General features: G+C 37.6%; 1 protein-coding gene across 6 annotated transcripts in view; it reads left to right on the forward strand.

The window, feature by feature from the left end:
- zmiz1a (zinc finger, MIZ-type containing 1a) overlaps positions 1–18,780 on the forward strand; it is a 167,052-nt gene that overhangs the window by 80,609 nt on the left and 67,663 nt on the right. The gene's annotated exons all lie outside the window — the stretch shown is intronic.

An 18,780-nucleotide genomic window follows, 5' to 3' on the forward strand; every position in this document is an offset into this window, starting at 1 on the left:
TCTGTTTTAGCAGGCAGTCAGAGACATTAGTCTAAACAGCACATGTGGCATAAAGTGTTTCATCCCGAGCCTGTAGTACACATTCACCGCTTTCTGCCTGGTCTTGTGTACTGATGAGATGCAGAACGGCTCGAAGGTGAAAATGTGTGCTTTTTTTTTTGGTAGCATCTACATTATGCTAATGAGTTTGGGATGGGGGTGGAGCCATAAAGACCAGATTGCCAGGAGAAGAGGGAGAGGAGAAGCCTGTAAATTATGGATGCAAACTGCCATTTCTGCCAGGGCAAAGAAAAGAGAGGCGCTAGGAGAAACCACAAGTCATGCATATCAGATTATCCTTTCTTTACCCCTCCTTCTCCCTCACTTTTACAAAATTTTCTTATCATGCTTCTTGAGCAAACTTGCACACACAATCTGGGCTGTGTATCTCCAGTCACATGAGGGCCAGAGGTGCTGACGAGCTGGAATGCTTGGCCTGGTATTTCCTGATGCTCTCACATACACATGTACACAAACACACACTCGCATAAACACACAGGGCGGGCTATATATTTGTGGATGTGTTCTTGTTTGACTTGGTGACAAAGCGAGTGTCAGAATGATGAAACACAGATTTAGTTTTTTTTAGCTTTGTAGAGGATTTTATAAAGCTACCATATGGTTTATCAGCTGATTTTAGGGATTTTTAACATTTTTATTTATTGCATACACTGCCGTTCAAAAGTTTTAGATCAGTAAGATTTGTTTTGGTGGTGTTGTTTTTGAAAGAAGTCTCACCAAGGCTGCATTTATGTGATCAAAAATACAGCAAAAACAGAAATATTATTACACTTTAATATACTGTTTAACTGTTTTCTGGTTTTAAAATTTTTAACAGCCATTACTCCAGAATTCAGTGTCACATGATCCTCGAATCCTAAAATCATTCTAATATGCTGATTTTTTTCTTGTTATTTCTTATAAGTCAACATTGTGCTGCTTATTATTTTATGGTAACCACGAGATGTTTTTCTGGATTTGTGAATATTAAGTTAAGAAGAACAGTATTTATTGAAATGCAAGTCTTTACTGTCACTTTTGATCAATTTAATGCATCCTTTCTGAATAAAAAGTATTCATATCTTTCAAAAAAAAAAAAAAAGTGTTACTGACCCCAAACCTTTGAATGGTAGTGTATATAGATAATTAATGTCTTTTCTGATAAAGGCACTTTATTTGTTTTATTTACAGAAATATCGCATGGAACCGTACCATCTGCTCTGGCATGTGACAAGCAATTATTTTGTTGAACTATAAGATTATGAATCATTTAGTTTGATAATTGGACACAATCTTCACCAAAAAAAAAAAAAACTGTGTATAAAATAATTCCATGGCTAATTAATTGCTACATGCATTATAAAAGCCTTACACTAGGTAAAATCTTTAAGACTTTAAGATAAAAAGATCAAACTCTTTAAAATGTTCTTTAAAAATGTCTATTTTCAACCTTTATTCCTGTTATTCAGTGATTCATTCTGTTCTGTTTTGTTCCCACCTTCACAAAACGGGGGAATTTCCGATAGTGGTGTGTTTCAGCGAGATCAGGTCAGAAGTGGGTGGACCTCTGTGAAAGTATATGAGTTTGTGGGGGAATAATGGAGCCATTCTTCAGCTGTATGGAAGCCGCTGTACAGTGGCGTGTGGTGGACCTGCCAGAGGCACTGGGGTCTCCTTAAAATAGCTCCAACCCTCTAATGTCAGAAGCAAAGCTGAGACTGCGCACCGAACACTAGCCATTTGACCAAGAGCATCAAAGAAATCTTTATGGAGTCTTTGAGATTTTTGCTGTAGCCAGGTCGTAACAAGTTAATCACGTTTTGAGTTTGATCTAATAGTGAAACGTGGCAGCCTTTTGATGTTTGTGCAGGAATAAATTTCCGTATCATACCACAAACCCACAAATTTGTGTGCATGAAAGGCAGGCGGATCCAGAGAGCTAGCAGGTTGTCTGTCAGGATGTTTGTTTAATAATGATTCAAAAAGGTCATTTAGTTGGACTGTGTGGTCAGGATTATTTTAGCGATAATCAGAATGATTTCATACTAAGTCATATGTTTGACATGGGTTCATGATTTCAGTGATTAATTTTACCGCTTCTTGCACTGCATAGCTGAGAGCTCAGAGAAAACAGAAGAAGGGCTTTAAACTCAGCAGTCTGCCAATGAATGACATCAGAAAACAAAACTAACATCCCAAATATATCAGATTTTTTTTTTTTTTTTCTTCTAGAGACCACATATTTGACATAACTCCAATCAGAACAATTTATGCTGTTTCTGTAGTGTTTTGATTCTCAAAACTGATGGAATGAATTCATTTAGCAATGAATTCGCACATCCAATGTGCAGTATTTCACCTCTGCATTATTCACTAACCACCCGCAATCTAGTTTTACGAGGCTTTCTTTCTTCTGTAAATACAAAAGATGATTTATTTTGTCTGTAAATTGAATGAAATCAATTTTGTGCAATTTTGTTTTGACCCAAACTTTCTTTTGTTCCACTGAAGAAAGAATGTTTTAGAGGTTTGGAATGACATGATGGTCAATTTTCAATTTTGGATCTTTTTAAAACTAGATAAATTGACTTGAGAATTAGTGGTACATAACATTTTAAGTGTAAAATTAGATAAATACTCATTAAGAATAGGATTTTGTTGCATTGTAGATTGCACATTGTTCTTTTTTGCACATTGTTCACTTAAGTTAGTGCTATTTGCTGAGTGGATTTAATGTTGCGCCTGTAATACCCACACAAAGCACGCCGTAAACTCAGTTTTATTTACATTTTCTATTCATTGTGAGCAGTAAATTCATTATATGATAATCAAGAGCATTGGAACAGTCTATATTCCATACTTTTGTCATTTTAAAGAACTGATTAAGGTGTCTGGATTGCAGTGGTGGAGCAATAGTCCCATTAAAGTATGTCAGATTGCAGTAGTCTGTTGTGTCAACTAGAACCATGTACAAAATGGGGAATCCTGGCATGCAAATTGCCTTCATTACAGATTTTTTTTGGTGTGCTTGTGCCATTACCTGATTTGCATAAGTAGCATAGCATAAAAAAAAATAGTCTAGCCTCTGATTTATCCTTAACCCTTCCAAAGTTGATGTTGTGACAGTTGTATGACCATGTTAATGGTATTATAAGGTCTACTGTACCAACTTCAAACAACAGATGAATTCCCGGTTGGGCCACCAGTGTTACGGGCACCTTGTGTGCTTCACCCTCTGCTCAGGTGAGCATAATCAATGGCCGAATGGTTCATAAATAACACGCTTGATTTCTCTGGCTTAATGCTTGGCCATTGCAAGGTCCACGCCTGTGTACTTTTAACCTTGCTTGTGCAGACAGATGAGCACTACAATCGACCATCCAAAGGGGATTGAAGAGAGCTGAGACAAATAACATTAGAGGGCAAAAGTAGATCAGAGGAGGTTGCGTTTTCTGGAGACAGACGCACAGTTAACCACACATTCCGACCGATCTAATTTGCGATAAATCATAAATTGAGAGATGTTGAGGAAGCTGCTTTGAAGCTATAGTTTAGAAAGCTACTCATAATTTAACATAGTTAAGCCACACTTTTTGAAGTAAATAGTTATATTTGAAGCTATTTAAGAGTGATTTCTTTTTAAATAGCACAAAAAATGCCGTCTCAGTTAGTGAGACAACTTGAATAGATACATAATTTTATATATAGATTTTTTTTTTTATAAAGTAATAAGCCACTTTCATCTAAATATTTTGTTAAATAAAAAATGCTGCTCAGCTACTCAAATTAATCAGTGAATCTTTTTAGGAATGAGTTCATTTACACGTATAACGAATAAACTGATTTTTCCTTCAGTTTGTTTTTGTCACGCTACACTTGTTGTAAAAAGTAGCTTGATAATGCGAAAACTATAGTTTTGAACACAACAAGCTATTGTCACGCTACTAAAAAAAATGTAGTTAGTAGCGTCGAACTGTTATTTTTAACTGACCCTTAGACAGTAAGACATGTAATAGGTCTGTAGTTTACCTGGGGCCCTTTACGTTATTTACAGCCCTGTTCCAGTCTAAACTGTAAATATTCATGTCCTTGGAGCAGGCCGAGACATGATCTCATTCGCTTCTGCCAGGGCATCGCGTGTAGGCACAGGCTCCGCAGATGTAAATCGCTGTTTACTTCATTACATCATTAGCTGTGTTTCCTTGGGCCCTGGAGAAATGAGGTGAAACACGCCGGTTACTGTGTGCCCTCTGTGCCCTATCGAGCTGGAGAAACCTGCCAGTGAAGCTTATTTCCTCCCTCTATTTGCAGAGGATATTCTGTGGAGATCCTGTTAAATTTCTTGGACAAATTGAACTTGTGTGCACATCTAAATTATAGAACAGTTGCCAATTTAGAAAGCCTTTTCTTGCGTTTATCATATCATTGCACCATTATTTGCCTCTTCAGTGATTTCCGGGTGATTGGATTTCAACACAGACGAAAGATGGCAGATATCATTGAAAGGTTTGTTCAAAACCGCTCTGCACAATAGCGCTCCAAGGTAAAGTGTTAAAAGAGAAGCTCTTGTTTATGAAAGGGGTGTGTAGAGCTTAGTGCAGGTGCAGAAATAGATCATACTTACAGTATAATGTCTTTATTGTCAACTCCTTCCTAGCAACGCGTTTGCTCTGACCAGGTGTTACATTTGATGTTTTTGTTTTAGGAATCAGATAAATATTGAAAAGTCTGCTGTAGAAGTAAAGGAATCAATGATTAATGTGTTTTTCTTTTACACAATTTTCACATCTTTCAACTTCACAGTGGAATCCACTATGGTAATTCTGGCATTTTATAGGAAAATGGTTGAGATGGATAACGAAATTCATAACGAAATTCTATGGCGATAATGAAAACCGATAATCAACAGCTTGTTGTGGCCAGTTCAGATTTAATTTTTTTATTTTATTTTATTTTCAACTCTTTCAACCGGAGTGCATTGCATAATTTATAAAATATATTCATGATTGGATTGGATCATAATTGGAATCAGTAAAGACATCATAGTCATGGGTTGTTTACCGTTGGTATCAATAATAATTTCATTATATATTGTCCACCTCTAGAACATAAAAACTGAGAAAAACAAACGAAAGAGTTGAGTTTCAGAATCCCAACAGTGTGTATGTGTGTGTGTGTGTGTGTGTGTATTTGAAGTACACACTACATTCAAAAGCCTCTCATTAGGAGCACAGGAAGCTTGTCAGTGTGCCAGTTAAGTGTTGGTGTGAGTAGGACCAGTGCGGCCTCTTGTACTCACTCGATTACGCACCTAATCAAATCACCTGCTTGTTTATACGCTCGGTACTCCTGCATCAGAAAAGCAGCTACGCTTCATTCATACTGCCCGCTTTTCTCAGAGGACCTCCAAACAATATCCATAACAAGCCCAGCGGTCTGTGCTTTCCTCCCAAAGGCAGGCTGCTGGATTTGAATTTCTCTTTCTTGGTGGACTCTAAATCCACACGCACTGTAACATGTTCAAACTGTTTTCCGCGTGCTTTAGGAATCCTCTCATGTTCTGAAGCAGCGATTGATTTGTTTAGAGCCGGTGGCATCATAATCACCCCACAAGTGGAGGGAGCTGACTTACATTTTCCGCTCTGTTATACTTGCGTTATTGGAGTGTGGCTTTCCTGAATGCGCTGGCTGAGAGTTTGTGGATATTGCATTACAACAATATTGTCTCTGTATGCGCTTAGTTGTTCACCGAGAGACAGACTACAAATGGCCGGGTTGCTGCTTGTTTAAATGCTCCCAAGCATGGCTAATGCCTGGATTATCTCCTAGAGAAATGATTTAGTGAAAATAATGGCTTTACAATGGCCCCACTGCAGCAGATATACACACCAACCCAATAACCAGTCCTTTGAGAGACTATATTGATTGTGGCAGTAATGTTGCCCTATTCCGCTAGAATAAAGATACGAATACAAGAACATAAAGCTGTTTTTTTTATTTTTTTATTCCGAAGCCGTCTTGTGCTGAGCCCACCTGATGCTGAAAAGAAATGGCAAACGTGGAAACGTGGGTTTGGAAAACATGCTTTTTTCGTTTCCTGTGAGAAGTGCAGAGATCATCAGAAATATTGGCATAACTTCACCCAGCTCATTGTCTCCGGTCGGAGCCCCTCCACCCCCCGCTCCATGTTTACGCCGAGACTCTCTGCCTGCCTTAGGATCAGATATGACATCATTTAGCCACAGCTGCGGGCCGCACACGAGGCGTGGAGAGGGAACAATTGACCAGGGGGGACGCAGGAAGAGCCGACTGACCTGATTGCTCAGCTGGCCGAGCAACTGGGAAGGAAGGCCCAAGGCGGAGTCGTGGATGTGAGGAGGGGTGATGGTGGTGGACAGTGCCCTAGTCACCCTCCCCTCCCCCTGGATGCATCCGCATCCTCGTTCGCATTCGCCCTGCCCTCTGCTGTTCTCCTGCCTGTCTGTCTGTCTGAGCCAAAGCAGATTTGTACATGAAAAATGATCTACAATCTCTGTGGCTGTATCAGCTTCCAGATATAGACGTTCCTGATAGGCCAAATCCCCTTTAAAGAGGGCTTTATCCCGCTCACTGAAAAGCCATGGAGAACAGTACATTCTTTTATCTCTGTACCTCAGTATGTTCTAAATATGCACCACGTTTTGAGCTGCGACACCAATCTGTCCCGATCGGCTTGTGTTCGGTTAACATGGTAGTGCTTAGCGGGAAAGGTTATTGTATAGATGTTAGCGCAATCTACATTGCATTGATCGTTTTTAATTATTAGATGCACAGCTGCTGCCTGAATATGAATCAGATGGACGTTTCATCTATGTATAGATAGACAGCTGGAAAGGGCACAATGCATATGACCTACCACATGTTCATTTCCATATAGAAAGAAAGAAGACGCCGGTTTACAATAACTTTGATGTGAGAAACACTTCTCTGGAGAATATAGAGGCTGTTATTTTATAACTACGTTTTGATATTATTAGTGTTATTCTTATTAATATTAAAATACAATGAATTAATAAGAATAAAAATATTTTTTCATAATTTTGGCTTCTAAGATTAAATCTTTCCAATATCCTTTGGAGTCTACTTGACCTACCCCCCAAAAAAAAAAAAAAAAAAAAAAATGTTTAAACTGTTTTTGTCAATACAATGAAAGTCAATGGGATCCAAAACAACACTGAACACCATGAACATTTTTCCCAATCTCTTTCAATATCTTCTTTTGTGTTCCACAGAAGAAAAAATAGCATACGAGTTCAGAATGACATGAGAGTAAGTAAATAGGGATTCGTTTCAGTTTTGGAAGGACTATCCCTTTAAAGACCCCCAGGGATGTGTATACCAGGAAAGTTGTATTCCAACCAGTGTAAACCTACATTTTATTTGTGGACAGAGAACAAAAGCCTGAAAATAGATTACAAACCAGAGCGCATAAATACAGCACGGGGCAATCGGGTGTATTTGTACTTGTATGTTTGCGTCTGGGTAAGAGATTGCGATAGCCCTTTCCTCCTTAAGAGATATGTTTTCAGTGCAAGGAGCCGATTCCCGAGAGGCGGGTGATCCTTTTTAATGACAGGGATTCATCTGTTAGCGTCCCTCAGGCCCCACGCAGCACTGTGCGGCGCGGCTCCCAGCAGCCCACAGAAAATGGGCGGCAGCCTCAGGAGAGCGCACCTCCTCAGCCCCTCAAGATGCCGTGTGGGAGTTTAATTACTCCTGCGGCCACAAACCGCAGCTTACGTGCTCTCATTACTGCAAATGCCTTCATTCTCTGCTGTTTTTAATCATTTTTAGGCAAAAATATCACAACGGAGATGCCTGTGCCAAAGTGAAAAAATAGAACAAGAGCAGAAAGCAAGAGATTGCTCTTGTGAGGGGGGGTTGGGTAGATTGTGTGTGTGTGTGTGTGTGTGTGAATAGGGGGTCGAAGTGAGGGTGCTAGCCTTCAGGGAGGAGATGGGGCTTAGAGACAGGACTTTGGATTACTAACTCAACAAAAAGGACTAAACATCTATTCAGTCAGGTCCTTCTGGTCTTTAAGGCCTACTCCTGCTGCTTTAATAAACTTATTTGGACGCAGTGTAGTTCATCCACCACTGCTTAGAAGAATCAGGCTATAATTTGTCTCCTCATATTTGCTTAAGACTTTAAAGTGTCACCACTTGGAGTAGCCTGCTATTTAAAGTGTCATCTGTGTTATCCAGGATAATTTGAAATGTTCCAAGAGGATCTTGTGCTTTAAGTGAACTGCAAATTTCCAGCTTCCATTGCTCAATTGTTATGTTCCAATTTGCTAATTTAATATTGCGGTATTCGATATTTGAATATTGAAATGAATTGGCAAATAAAGCAGAATTTACATGTTTGCTAGCAAATGGCGACAGATGTCTTAGTTCTGGCAGGTAATAGTAGCAAATGTGACCCTGGACCACAAATCCAGTCATAAGTCGCACGGGTATATTTGTAGCAATAGCCAACAATACATTGTATGGGTCAAATTTATCGATTTTTCTTTTATGGCAAAAATAATTAGGATATTAAGTAAAGATCATGTTCCATGAAGATATTTTGTAAATTTTCTACTGTACATATATCAAAAAATTACTTTTGTGAGTGGATATGCATTGCTAAGGACTTCAACTTTAAAGGCGATTTTCTCAACATTTTGATTTTTGATTTTTTTTTTTTTTTTTTTTTTGCACCCTCAGATTCCAGATTTTCAAATAGTTGTATCTCAGCCAGATATTGTCCTATCCTAACAAACCATACATCAATGGAAAGTTGAAGAATATTGTCATAAAATTGACCCTTATGACCCTTATATAGAAAATAACTGTTTTTGTCCATACAATGAAAGTCAACAAAACAATACAACTTCTGTGTTCATCCAGTCTTTTTTGGTTATGTTTGAAAATTTACAAAATGGATGGAATCTGGCTAATGTCATACACTTGATTATTTAATTAGCAACCTTGAAATAGTGCATAATCTGACATATTTGTATTGATTTTATGTCAAAATAAAATACAATTAGATTTTCATTAGATTTCCATCAAAATTAGATTTTCTTTTTTTTTTTGGTGTGTGTTCTCAGGCCACACTTTATATCCCATTAACAATTATCAGTCCACATGCACCCTTCCTTCCCATACTGTTTGAGCTGTTAAATGTGCCAAGACTGTGCACTAATGTTTGTAAGTTAAATGTACTCCCTGTGAGGTAATGAGTGACAACCCAATACGTGCTGCATTCTCCTTTTAATTAGCGTTAGTCCACTAGCTGTTGTGTAATGAGGTCATGTCAATATTGAGCCTTATACTTCCCTCTGCTGTTAAGAGCTACCAGAGAACAGATACACTGCCCTCTTCGCTGGTTGGGTTATGGCAGACTGGCCAATGATCTTATTTTGTGTACTTAATAATTTCTTCACTGCCAATCTGTTAAAAGCTTTCTGAAAGGGTCTATGTCATCTGTTCTACAAGAACAACCACCCTTCTGATGGTTACACTTGCAATTGGATCTGTCTGAAAGAGTCTCTTCCTTCCCTCTTCTCTGTCTCTTGCTTTCTCAGCCTGGTTTTCTCTCTGAGAGTGTGAGACATATTACTGGCTCTAACCCGGCTCTCAGGGGCCTGCTCTTGGTGGCTGCCGTCTGCATCAGGGGGAATTTCTGCAGACATTGTGCAGGCTCTCAGATCATTACCAGCCTCCTTCACTGAGCCTTTGTTCCCCCCTTCGCCTGCTCAGGCGGTGAGCTGACACGCGGCGTTCTGTCGACGTGAAGACCAACCACCAAACAGCGCGTCTCCTGACGTAGCGCCATGCAGAGGACAAGCTGACTGTCACTCCTCCGCTTGTCTGTCCCTCCTCCCACCACTGTGTCATCTTAAATCTGTTCATCTGTTAACAAAGCATCAGACAGCTTATTATGAAGGTGTGAAAAGCAGAGAAAATCACTCCACATTCCTACATTGAGACACTGTAAAAAGCCAGTTTCAGTGAACGCATATAAATAATAGCGCAAATCTTTTGTGTTCCATTTTTGCATGCATTACACTAGGGAGAAAAAAAGTTTATTTTTATTTTTATGTATATATATATATATATAAATAATATACAGCTATGGAAAAAATTAAGAGACCACTTAACATTGATTTCTGAACTTGGAGTGGTCTCTTAATTTTTTCCATAGCTGTATGTATATATATATATATATATATATATATATATATATATATATATATATATATATATATATATATATATATATATATATATATATATATATATATATATATATATATATATATATATATATATATATATATATGTGTGTGTGTATATATATATATATATATATATATATATATATATATATATATATATATATATATATATATATATATATATATATATATATATATATATATATATATATATGTATATATATATATATATATATATATATATATATATATATATATATATATATATATATATATATATATATATATATATATATATATATATATATATATATATATATATATATGTATGTATGTGTATATATATATATATATATATATATATTTTTTTTTTAAATATAATAATAAATGTAATATAAATAGAAATAAATATGAATTAATATAAATAAAAATAAATGGAGATATAAATGTGTATATATATATATATATATATATATATATATATATATATATATATATATATATATATATATATATATATTTATTTATTTATTTATTTATATTTATTTATTTATTATTATTTATTTTTTTTTTTTTTATATATATAATTATTTTTACTTATAATATTCAATGTAATACTATAAATAGAAAATATAATATAAATATGAATGTATATAAATAGAAAAATTACAGTATTTTACATTAGATTTACATTTTACAAAAAAAAAAATACTGATAAGATGTTTTGTAGTAAAATGAAACTTTATAGCAAAGTGCTTGCATGTGTCTTTCCTGGGATGCGCACCCTAGCCAGTTGTCTTCTGCATCTTAACTGAACGGCAACACGGGAGCTTAAGTTTCAACCTGTGCCACGGCCCTACGTGCTGGGCCCCTGCCAGGGTTCAGAGGTCACACTTGTGAGGCATGTGTGTGGAAGGGGGGGACTCAGTTTGGGGGCCCCAGCCTCACACAATATGTCCGTCAGCAAATCTCTTTGTTTTCTCCCCTCTTAACTGCTCAAGTCCCCACTCTGTGTCCAAGGAAATGTTGCCAAGGGATATGAGCCCGGGTAACGGTACGAGAACCTAGGGTTATGTGCGGATGCTCTGTTTGCCTTGATAAATGCGTGGTGTCCAAGGCATGCCTGATTATTTTGCTCCTGCTTCTTTTTTTTTTTTTTTTTTTCTTCAGGTCCTTTTTGCCTTTGCTGCTCCTGGGGGACCCATGCATTCTGTGTACATGTGTGCGAGCTAGTGCGTGCATGTGTGAGTGCTTCCATATGTCTAGACAAGAGTGGAATCCCAGGGGCCCCACACGTTTAGACTCAGGATATTAAATGACCTAATGGCCATGTTATTTGTGTAGGATTCATTTAGAGAATCTGGCGAGGAGCATTAAATCATAATGAAGAGGGTATGAATTTTGATCGAAGGCGGAGGGCTGCTTTGGGAGCATGTCCAGGTAAAGCTTCAGCTAAAACCACTGCATAAAACCCACAGGCTGTGACCTAAGCACAGACAAGTTTCAACAGCCAGACATAGACACGACACGACCAGAGCTTGAGGTGCGCGCTCAGACCTCTCAAACAGTAAGAAAAATGATTAACACCTAAACAAGACAGGGCAGACGTCCTCACTTGCTCTGTTACAAGAATCAAATCCCTTTAAGAGCCCCAAATAAAACACTTTTGCTGGTCTTGTATAAACCTGGATGATTAGTTTTGTCATTGCATTCAGATTCAACAGCATGTTTGCGGACTGCATCGTCAGGTGATATCTGAAATATCATCTTGCTAAAGTCTGAGCCTCATTAAGATAAGAGAGAGACTGCTTTTCAGACACTTTATGTAATGACTGCCTTTGATGTTCTGGGCAGGCTAGGACAACAGTCCGCCAGTCGACTTCTGAAGAATTCAGTCGTAAGTATGCTTACCTTTGCTCAGCATACATTTTTCCTTCATGACACCATTAGAAAGGCTTTTTTTTTTTTTTTTGAAGTTTTTATTTGTTTGAAGTTTGAAGAATTTTTAAAATATACACTACTGTTCAGACGTTTGGGGTGTGTGCGATCTTTTTATTGTTTTATTTGGTCAGTAATACTGTGAAATATTATTACAGTTTTACTGTTAACTATCTATTTTAATATATTTTAAAATGTAATGTATTCCTGTGATGACAAAGCTGAATTTTCAGCATCATTAATCGAGTATTCAGTGTCACATGATCCTTCAAAAATCATTCTGATATGCTGATTTGCTGCTCAAGTAACATTTCTTATTATTATCATTGTTAAAAGCAGTTGCAAAAACAGAAACTTCAAAAGATTGTACATTTACATTGTAACAATGTAAAAGTCTTTGTCAGTTTTGATCAATTTTATGCATCCATGCAGAAAAGTATGAATTTCTTTAAAAAATAAATAAATAAAAAGGAACGTAAATTGCAAAAATTGACACAAAATGTTTTATATATACATTTTTGCAAACTGCATTTTTTGCTCTGGTGCTCCTCTTAGTGTACAAAAGTTTAACCAGAATTTTGGTTACTGCAAAAATGTTTATCATTAAGTTATGATACCTACAAAAATGCTTAGTCTTATCCTTGTTTAGTGTTCAAAGACACCTATAAGTAAGCCAATTTCAAAGAGAAACATTGGCTTTGGTTGACCATGTTGGCTTCTGGTTCATCCAAGTTTGTGATGGAACTTCCTGTTTGGCTGAACAATGGAGGACTGAGTGAAAGTTCAGGGAACCTGGTTTCGAAACCGTTAAGCAGTCATTATATATACCGTTTGGTGCCGCTAGTGGCACAGAAATTACACTCTGCAGCTTTAAGCCTATTAAAGTTAGTTTACAGGCCCCGAGATACCAATAATTATACATAAATGTATAACACTTATATTTAGCTCTTACTTGGGCCTATCAAATTCATCGTTCCTGTATTATAAGACTTTTTAAACTGTTTATCTGGGTTAAGCAGTAATGCGTTGCACCGATATGTGAGTCTCAGTGGCGTGAGGCCTCTCTCTCACCCAACGTTCCTCAGCTAACAGGAACTCCCTTATTTCCTGAACTCCCCTCACCATTTTACTCCTGTGCTAAAGACACACACGCACACAACGCCTCAGGTGTCACTATCCAGAGGCCACAGTTAGCAACTGTAGAAGTGTCAACAATATGAACCCATGTGTGTGTTAACATCCATGTGCTGACACAGACTATCATTATGTCCTGACCAGTAGCAACACAAATTTCCAGCGGACAAGAAATGTATTCGTCCACATTGAATGCGAAAATGCTACACAATCACCGCCAATCAGAATGTATTTGAAATGGAAAGGGAGTTTAGACCAAAGGAATCTCACTGTGGGTGGGGCTAGAAAAATGGTGTAGAACTCCCTGTGTTCAGTTTAAGCTACATAATTGATCCCTGAGTTGAGGTTGATGTTTCATTCATCAAATGAACACCTAGGTGATCGCTGTCTGTTAAAGGTCCAAGCCACTGATTGAGGGTGCGGAGAAAACAGATTAGTGCAACATGTTCCTGTCCAGGTGTTAGACAGTGGAGCGTGTTTTCGTGAGGTTGTGATCAGTTGATGTTAGAGGTCATGTACATGTTAGAGGTCCAGATTATTGCTGGGTAAAAAGACAGAGTGAATGAGAGATAGAGAGCAAGCTCTTTGTAGACCCCTGCTCCAGGCTCATTGACCCTCCGTGCTCTGGCCAGTAGATGTTGGATTCTCAGCTCGTGCTCTATTGATCCACATGAGCCCACTCCACTCACATCCTCACACACATTCAAGAAAAAAAAAAAAGAGGAGACAGCATACTTTGGTCAGAGAACATGCTCACAAGGATATATGCCTTGAAAATCTTTTTTTCCTTTAAAATAAACTAATCACCCCTAAAACAAGATACATTTACTTGTGATATTAAGCTTTTTTTTGAGAATTTTCCCATTGGCAAATTGTTGTTTTTTTTCCTTGTTTTAGGGGTAAACCTCACTAAATGTTGTTAGATTTACACTTGAAACAAAACAATATATATATATATATATATATATATATATATATATATATATATATATATATATATATATATATATATATATATATATATATATATATATATATATATATATATATATATATATATATATATATATATATATATATATATATATATATATATTGCCATTGGGGTAAGAAAAATACTTGATTTAATATTTATTCTCTGAAAACAAGTCAATGTATTTTGCTTCTCAGGTAAATTTATCTTGTTTTATGGATAGTTGGATGTTCTTTGAAAAACAAGATCACTACTCTACTCAACTTTTTGCAGTGTCTCCATCTGACATGCATGGATTTGTTGAAATATGTATTTTTATTCATGCATATTGCATTGGAGCATATTTCATCTAATTTATACATGATTATGTGTTAGGACTGGGCGATATATTAAGTATTCACAAAATATATATGCAATGCAATGCAATATGTATATTTCATATACAGGTGCATCTCAATAAATTAGAATATCATGAGAAAGTTATTTTTTTTTTCTGTAATTTAGCTCAAAAAGTAAAACTTAAATATATTCTAGATTTATTAGATATAAAGTAAAATATTTCCAGACTTTTATTACAGCTTGCTGCTCATCAAAATCAAAAAATCAGTATCTCAAGTTATTAGAATATTTAATTTCAAGTTCTATTAAATTACCATTCTCAGGTTATAAATACTGGGCTTAGGTCAGTAATCCCAACAGCAGTCATGGGGAAGTCTGCTGACTTGACAGTTGTCCAGAAGACGATCATCAAGACCCTCTACAATGAGGGTAAGCCACAGAGGGTCATTGCTGAAAGAGCTGGCTGTTCGCAGAGTGCTGTGCTAAAGCATATTCATGGAAAGTTGACTGGTAGGAAAAGGTGTACAAGTGAAAGGAATGACCGCAGGCTTGAGGAGATTGTCAGGCGAAGCCGATTTAAGAACTTAGGAGAGCTTCAAAAGGAGTGGACTGAAGAAGTCAGTGCATCACAAGCCACCGCACACAGACGTCTTCAGGTAATGGGCTACAACTGTCACATTCCACGTACCAAGCCACTTCTGTACCAAAGACAACGTCAGAAGCGTCTTACCTGGGCTAAGGAGAAAAAGAACTGGACTTGCTCAGTGGTCCAAAGTCCTCTTTTCAGATGAAAGTAAATGTTGCATTTCATTTGGAAATCAAGGTCCCAGAGTCTGGAGGAAGAGTGGAGAGTCCAGTGTGAAGTTTCCAGAGTCAGTGATGATTTGGGCTGCCATGTCATCTGCTAGTATTGGTCCACTGTGTTTTCTGAAGTCCACAGTCAACGCAGCCATCTACCAGGAAGTTTTAGAGCACTTCATGCTTCCTTCTGCTGACAAGCTTTATGGAGATGCTGATTTCATTTTCCAGCAGAATTTGGCACCTGCCCACACTGCCAAAGGTACCAAAAGCTGGTTCAATGACTATGGTGTTACTGTGCTTGATTGGCCAGCAAACTCGCCTGACCTGAACCCCATAGAGAATCTATGGGGTATTGTCAAGAAGAAGATGAGAGACACCAGACGCAACAATGCAGATGACCTGAAGGCCGCTATCAAAGCAACCTGGGCTTCCATTACACCTGAGCAATACCTCAGACTGATCGCCTCCATGCCACGCCGCATTGATGCAGTAATTCATGCAAAAGGAGGCCCAACCAAATATTGAGTGCATAGAAATTAACATACTTTTCAGAAGCCTGACATTTCTGTTTAAAATATCCTTTTTTTATTGATCTTATGAAGTATTCTAATTTATTGAATTTATTTAATGCACGAGTTCCACAATTTAAGTTGAATTACTGAAATAAATGAACTTTTCCATGACATTCTAATTTATTGGGATGCACCTGTATGTTTTTTTTCTGTCGATTTGCTGGCAATATAAACACTGAATATCATGATGATCTTAAAGGGGACCTATTATGCCCCTTTTTACAAGATGTAATATAAGTCTTGGGTGTCCCCAGAATGGGTCTGTGATGTTTCAACTCAAAATACCCCAGAGATTATTTATTATATCATGCCCAAAATACCCCTTTCTGAAGCAAAAACATGTTGTATTCATGCGTGTATCTTTAAATGCAAATGAGCTGTTGCTCCCCGCCCCCCTTTCCAGAAGAGGGCTGTGCTTTTACAGCTCATGCCTCGGATACTCCGGCAACAACACTGCACTGCTTTTCCATAATTTTCTATGTAAACACTCTCTAGATGGACCTTGCGTGTTTTTCTCCCATTCGGGGCCATTCACACACAACACGTCTTTGCGTCTAAAAACGCAGGCATTGGAAAATGCAAGATGTCGAGATGAATTTTTTTTAGAAGTTTAACTTCTTTTAACTGAAGAGCTGCGTTTTTAGAATGCCGTTTCCTTCGGGAGACATGGTAAAAGATGTGATATGCGCGTGCCACGGTCAGACATGTCCGTCTAGCATGTTTACATAGATAAACAATTACATAGTTTACATAGAAAAATACCACAGTGGAATGGAAAACCGTGTTCTGTGTTCATTGATACAGCCAACAACAGAACATTTAGATTATTATTACGTAGCTGAGACATTCTTGTGTTTCCACTAGCTGCTCTAGCAAGGAGATAACCATAGTGGAGTGTGTACAGCTCACTCAAGAGAGGATCTATGCTAAAAGGGCAGATTCTTTTACCAGTCGTGGGAGGGGCCTGATACATTGTGATGTCACGATGTATAGAAAATGCGAACAACTCATTGTGAGACGCTATTTATGAGGGAATATGAAAAAAGGAGTGGGTGGATTTTTACCAGTTGTACACACTGCCGTTGTGTACACACACTGCCGACACACATTTGTTCAAACACCATGTAAAATTGAATTTTGCATAATAGGTCTGAACATAAATGAACATAAATGTTTTAACTACATCGCCAGCCCCAGTTGCACACCGTATTTTTGTGTCTGTTTGTGCTCGCAAGTGTAAGTGTTTGCCTCTGCATGTGTGTGTGGTCGCACTTAAACAGAGTTGAGGGTGGGGAGAGAGGCAATAAGGGAAGAATGATTACCAGACAGGCCTCATGCTCGCTGCAGATATGCAGGCCTAGCAGTATTTTGCCTCTGCACAGTGTCAAGCATATTGATCAGCCTCTTGTAATAGAGAGAGGGCAGTGTGCAAAATCAATGTTCAATTCCCTCCCCCCCACCCCCGCTCTCTTTCTCTGTCTTTCTGTGCGTCAAACTACCTTTCTAACTTGCACTGAAGCTGATTCACATCTCTTAACTGTTTATTCTGCCACATTTATGAACGCTGGGATGGCGTAATAGGGATTTGAATGTCATCATTGTTCCATTTAATGACCTTTCTGCTTCAAAGGCTTGAGAATGGAAAGAAAAACAGAATATAATATGCATTTGTCCATTGATAATGTTCAATCTGCATGATGTTAAAGAGTGGAAATAAAGTGTCTGTGTAAAAGAAAGTGCTAAAGATCTGCTTGTTTTAAAGCGATAGTTCACTAAAAAATGAAAATGGTCATCATTTACTCATGTCATTCCAAACCTGTGTGACTGACTTTCTTCTGTACACACAAAAGATTATCATTTAAAAATGTGTACATACTACAATGAAAGTCATGGGATCTAATGTTCTTCAAAATAGTGTTCCACAGAAGAAATTAAGTAGTACAGGATGGACATTAGGGTCAGTAAATGATGATGACATGATTCTCATTTTGGGTAAACTATCCCTTTAAATAGGCTGTCCAGTTTAGTCCAGTCCGAGGATAAAATCAGGCATCTTTTTCTGTTATGCAAGTGTTCCCATTTGTTCCCTTTCCCCCTCTCGCTTAGCGTTTGATACAGATTATAAAAAAGATTAGGTCTGGCGTTACTGTCCCAGTCTGTCTACCATCAGAAAATAGAATTCATTTAGGTAATCCAGATGGTTTTCCTCAGTTTGTGTGTCTGGTATTTGGCCGGCAGTCAACAGCTTTTAGCAGCTCAGGGTGAGCTTTTGTGTTTGCACAGTGCCGAAGACCTCGACAGAGCTACTGTTCATACGTTCACCATCATTGCTGACAATGAACAAACGCACACCTGCTGCTGATCTGTAGCTATTGTTTAACGTTACAAAAAATGCACCTCTGATCCTTTTAGCTCAACTTCAGTGTCTTTATTCTGATGCTAGCGAGAGAATTGATTGATTTGTTCTGTAAACCAATTAATGCGGCTAAATGCACCTGTATATTACATTGTTGTTGAGGCCTGGCTGTCGATATCTATTTGGCTAATTCATTGATTAGATTCACGAGAGAGCTTATTAGAATATAGAAATACTTGATCTTGAGAACAAAACATGTTTTCTCTAACAGATGCTGGTTAATCTATATTCACCTTTCTGTCATGTGTGCTTCATTTCTCAGTCTCTAGATTGTTTGTTGCGCTCATGTAAATTATCTGGCGTG

This window comes from Megalobrama amblycephala, linkage group LG10 (genome assembly GCF_018812025.1).
Source record: "Megalobrama amblycephala isolate DHTTF-2021 linkage group LG10, ASM1881202v1, whole genome shotgun sequence".
Taxonomy (NCBI): Eukaryota; Metazoa; Chordata; class Actinopteri; order Cypriniformes; family Xenocyprididae; genus Megalobrama; species Megalobrama amblycephala.